Below are 5,805 nucleotides of genomic sequence, written 5' to 3'. Positions count from 1 at the left end.
TTCTTTGCAACAGAACTTTAAAAATTAACGAAGTTAAATAAATAAATCAAATAAAATCCAAGTGATGACTAACTTTGCTTTCTTAAAGAGATCTGGTGGCTTTGAGAGCCTTCTCCTTCCCACATGGTCAATAGAGTTCAGTTTTAACTACGGCTGGTGGTTTCTCAGTCTTTGTAACAACGAATTAAAAAGCACAACTTTGATAATACAGCTTTGTCTATATAACCAAAATGTGAACCAGACAATAATTAATAACCTGAAGACTTTTTCAAATTTATCACTCCATTTTCTCCAGTAAACTTGCCCCAGGTGCCCAGGTAGAGGAAAGGCTGGATGGCAGTGGGATTGGGGGAAGGGGGGGAAATGTATATATATATATATTCCTGGAGACACCAAAAAAGGGCATGTGGTCTAAAACACTGTGGAATCAGCATCCTACCAGTGGGTCTATATGTATAAAAAATAGGAAAGAAAAAAAATCTAGTCATAAGCCAAGTCCAATGAGAATGCGAAAATGCCAGCCAGGACTCTGATGCAATGAGATTATTCTGGTACAGAGAGTTTATAACCTGTTTAATGAAGTCTTCTTGGAGGTTTGGAGCAGCATTCTGAAATCTCAGTATTTCTTGGACATCTAAAATAGCCTCCGAGCGCAGGACAAAAATCTAACACACAACTAAATACAGAAGTAATGAGGTCAGATCCTTTAATATAACAAATAGCTGTGTTTCGTCTTATGTGAAACACAAATTCTGAGTGTTCACTAGAAGTGAAAGTTGGCACTCAGATGAGGCCAGTTCAGTATCTCCTGTTTATGGCTTTCTTCAAACTTCACAAAAGCTCTAAAAGCTGCACAGCTTTTGTGACAATCCCTTGCTATATTTTATCCCAGGGTAAAGGAGCATTATAAAGCACAAGGAGAAAAATAAAGCAAAAGGGATTTAAAAAAAAAATCCCTAAAAGCAAAAGGTTACTCTTAATTTGCAAATGTGACTTTTCAGTTGATGAATTTCTCGTTCCTAACGAATGTTTCTGCAGTTTTCACTTTCAGGGTCTGTGTTGTCTGAATATTTTATTTCTGGCCACAACAGAGCCTGTTCATAACCCCTTGATGTGTTCCTGGGGCTCCTACTGATGCCATTTCAGGGTTGTCTATAACAATATATTTGTTGTTAACTTTATCACAACCAGTTTTATCCAGCCTACTGTGTGGCTGGTAAACTTGAAAGCACCACATGAAATCCAATGGTAGGAAATCACCATGGGATTTTACCTCCAAACTTCAACACTGACCCCTCAGTAGCTGGAAATCCAGGCTAAAAGCAATAATTCTGTTCCTGCAATACAACAAAAGTGTGTAAGTGGTTGTAAGCACCACTATTTTTAGCCAGTGGAAAGCTTCCACTTCCCAAAACCGAAAAACAAAACAAAACAGCTGGTTTAGCTTTCTGGTGATGATCCAGCTCCCAGCCATACTTCTTTCTGGGGTCATCTGGACTGAACCGAGTGCCCAAACCCAAATCATGCCTTGCCCATAAGCTGCTATCTGCAGTACAGGATTTCTCACATGTGTTGTGCAAATGCATATGCACATTGTGAAAAGAAAAAAAAAAAAAGGAAAAGAAAAAAAAGGGAGAAAAGAAAAAGGAAAAAATAAAAGAAAAAAGAAAATAAAAAAGAAAAAAGAAAAAAAAAAAAGCAATACTACTCTGAATGCAAACTTTCCTAAACCCTTTGATGACAGCAATAGAAAGTGGGACTACAAGTGCTGATGTGATGCTGCTTACTCGCATTTCTCATTATTGTAACAATAGTCTACAGGCTCTAGAAACCAAACAGCACCCAGAGACTAATTCTCCCCCAATTGCTACCCTGCTGCTGATAAAACATCACAGCATAGACAAATTCTGCCCTCTGACTTTAGACAGACATATATACACATGCAGGCCCACAACAGGCACCCACAGCACCACTTTTAACAGCAATTAGCAGGATGACACAGGAGGCAGAAGATTTGAAGAAAATCATAGAGTCATTTTGGTTGGAAGAGACCTTTAAGATCATCAAGTCCAGCCATAACTTAACTCTAACACTAAACCATGCCCCTAAGAAGCTCATACAGATGTCTTCTAAACCCCTTCAGGAATGGTGACTCCACCACTGCCCTGGGCAGCCTGTTCCAGTGCTTCACAACCCTTTCTAGGAAGAAATTTTTCCTAATATCCAATCTGAACCTTCTCTGGTGCAACGTGAGGCCATTTCATCTCATCCTGTCAGTTGCTACTCAGGAGAGGAGACCAACACCCTCCATGCTACACCCAACCATCAACATCACAACACGTTTATTTGAATGGCAGCAAAACGCACAAGTGAAGAGGAAAATGGGAAAGAAGCTGCATGGTTTTGGGTCACACAGAGCTCACAGCTGATGGAGGCCAACAGCTCCCACACCACAGACAGACGGGCAGTTCCGCCCACGGCACTGGTGATGTGCTCACTACTCAGACAGAAGAAAGTAAATTTTCAAAACAAACTCTAAAATATGGGAAGGCTGGCACACAACAACTGGAGTTTCAGAAAGATAAGCAGCTTGACTTTATTTTTCTATAATTTGTTTTTATTTCTGTGTTGTTTTTATTCTCTTCCACCTCCACTCTCTCTCTCTCTCTTTCGAGTCTTGTGTTATCATTATTACTTAACTGGAAAGGGCTTTTTCTAAACATTTCCAAGTAGCCTTTGGTAGGATATCTTTCCACAGCCCTCAAGGTTTCTACAGAACTGTATTTTCCTCTCCTATCTTGACAATCTTTTTGCTTCAAAAGTGTACTTTTTTCTTTCTCTGCTCTTTTTTTTAACGGCCCTCCACATGGCCATGAGCTGCCAGTCAGAGAGTTTCCATTGACCTCGCTGAGCTTTGGGTTGACACTTTACATTCAAAAGTTTTCTGCCCCTTCTCATCTTCATATCCCTTTACCGCAATGCTTCCTACCCACACAGAAGCTAGTTTCTTATGGGCTGGAAATCTGACGAGGCTGTGGCTCTCAGGTTGTTTCCAGTTCCCAAAGAAGGCAATGGTTTTGCCCTCAGGGGCTTTCAGTAGCTCCCATTCTGAACTGGCAACAAACATCATTTTTCAGGCACAAAAGAGCCTCAGATTTGGTCAGATTTAGATAAAGCAGAGGGGGGTACTTGCCCACTTTTAGCTCTATTGACTTCATAAGGTTTGAGTGATTCTTCAGCATGTGTGCCAAAGTGGCCACCCATTCCCAGGTACCTGGGTGTCCAGCCATACCCAGAGGGTGAACAACAGCTCATTAACAAGCTGATTCATCAAATTTCTGCAGGAAACTGTTTCCGATCCAATTGTACTCCATGTTTCCCTAAAATCAGGGATGATAAAATGGAAAGGGCACGTTTAGATTTTCAGGTTATGTTAATGTGGAAGCCATTGCAAACATGTCACAGAACGGAAGCTCAATGTGATCTTTACAATAGAAATAAGAATGGGTGAAGTTCACTATGGACAAGTATCATAAATGGAAGGAGTAAGCACTAATATGTACCTGCAGATGTACCTTCTGAAAGAGTTATAGCAAATACGAGCCGATAATTGTTGGTTATTTCCAAAAGGAGTGAATATGCAGTATCTCCGAAGGATACACAATAAGATGCATCAGCTATGTTCAGTACCAGTGCGGTCTCAGCTGTACTACCAACCCACTTTGGGGCTTCAGCTTCCAGAAAGATATGGAGCAGCTGGAGAGAGTGCAAAAGTCAAAGAAAGGAATGATCAGACAACCTGAAAATATGGCACATAGGAGAGGACTGAGAAAATTGAGATCTCTGAGCCCAGTGCTGAGCTCAGCTCAATGTTGAGCCCCTGCTCACCAGCGAGGGAACATGATCACAGATGTAAAAGGCATCCAAACAAGAAAACAGTTTATTGTGCACAGCCACAGATGAAACAACAAGAAAGACAGACATAGTTTAGACTTGAACAAAACCCTTTAGTGAGAGAGCAGCATTGGAACAAGTTGACTGGAGAAGCTGTAGAGCTCCCATCATGGGAAGTCTTCAAGAACAGATTAAAAAGTTTTTCACTAGAACGACAAAGGTGGTTTTTCCTGTAGTGGTTAAGAGGATGGGTCAGAAAACTTGAGAAATCCTTTCCTTGCTTATTAAACAGCTAGTTATGGTTAGGTTCTCCAGGAAGATCAAAGCAAACACTTAACCAAGCGCGATGCAACTGCAGATTCATGAATGTTGTAATAATACAATTTTCTGGATTTTTAAACCCTCAACAATAGTTAATGGCCAACCTTGCCCAGAAGGTCCAAAGAGATGATGCAATTCCACTCTGCTGACAGAGATGTATGGTGGGAACAGGGAAGAGTCTACCTTGATTGCCTTTTTACTTCAAGACCCACAGAGTTCTCCAGGAACTGGCTTGGCTTGAGCGACAAGGATGGCGCTCCAGTGACAAAGCTCTTCCACAGAAGGATCTCCATGGCATGTTTGGGCTCATATTTTCTTTCTTAGACCTGTCTAAAAACAACAACAAAAATCAGTATTGACAGATTGCTCAGATCTTATGTCATGCTGTTTTCATTCTGATGCTCCATTTGGCTGTTGCTCACCCTCTCCCACCACCTTCAGAGTTCCCCCATCAATGTAACATCTGAGTATCAACAAGAACATTAAGATTTTGTCTGTTATAGAGAGATCATTTCTGAAATCAGCCTGTTACCAAGCACTAAGAGAAAAAGAAAAGACATAAGTAGCAAAAAGATGAGTTACAATAACTGCCAAAGAGGCAGCAGAATTGTGTGTTCTTTGAGCAAAGGAGCTGCTGTCCCAGGAGCTCCTGCCTTCCACCCATATCCTTCGTTTATTCTTCTCAGCATTAGCCAAGGCAAAGGTAAACAACCACCAGAACATCCTGCACTTCAACCAGGAGCAAGACATTGCAATCAAAAACCCTGCGCCAAATCCTCACGTTGTGCCAATGATTTATCCCAAAGGAGGGTCTGGCCACCTGTTCCAGCCACAGTCTGGCTTATTGTTCACACACACTATGTGCATGAGGTTCACTGCAGTTTTGCTCCCTTAATTAGCTTGATATTTACAGACACAATTATTTCATGTAGACTTATTATTCGAGCCTTTTCTCCTGTTCTTGTAAAGATTAACTTTTTAGAAAGACATTCAGCTGGCAAAACATTTTGAAATATAATTCTTTGGTGGTCTGTTTTCAGAAACGAAATACTTGGTGGTCACTCTATTTTGCTTCTAGTACTTAGTGGTTTTAAAAGTTATTTTCTGTTCCACATATTAACATAATATGTTCACTATAAAAAGACTCCTAAACATACATTTCTCCAACATCCCTTGTCCATTACAGATGAAACCTGAATGTTATATGAAAGACACTAAGGACAAGTCAAGGCACAAAATATTCTTACCCAAAACCAATTTCATTTGCAGACTCTAACTGCTTATTTTCCAGAGAAGCTTAAAATCCCTTAAAACAGCAACATGGATACATACGCCACACCCCATCAGAAACGCATCACATTCTGTTATTGTCACAAGAGATACCGTGATAGCGAGAATCCCAGCACGCAGGAGACTGGCACACTGGAAGCACAGACTCTGGGCTTCTGCACTCAGCAGACAACATGGATGGAAAGTAAATTGTGATTTTTAAAAGCAAGTTACATGCCTTAAATCTGTGCCTCAGAGACTGCTCCTGCCTGCAAAAGAGCCAGGTACGCAATGATCTCAGACACTATAGGAGTCTTCAGA

Source organism: Patagioenas fasciata, chromosome 14 (assembly GCF_037038585.1).
Source record: "Patagioenas fasciata isolate bPatFas1 chromosome 14, bPatFas1.hap1, whole genome shotgun sequence".
NCBI lineage: Eukaryota > Metazoa > Chordata > Aves > Columbiformes > Columbidae > Patagioenas > Patagioenas fasciata.
This window is presented reverse-complemented; position numbering follows the sequence as displayed.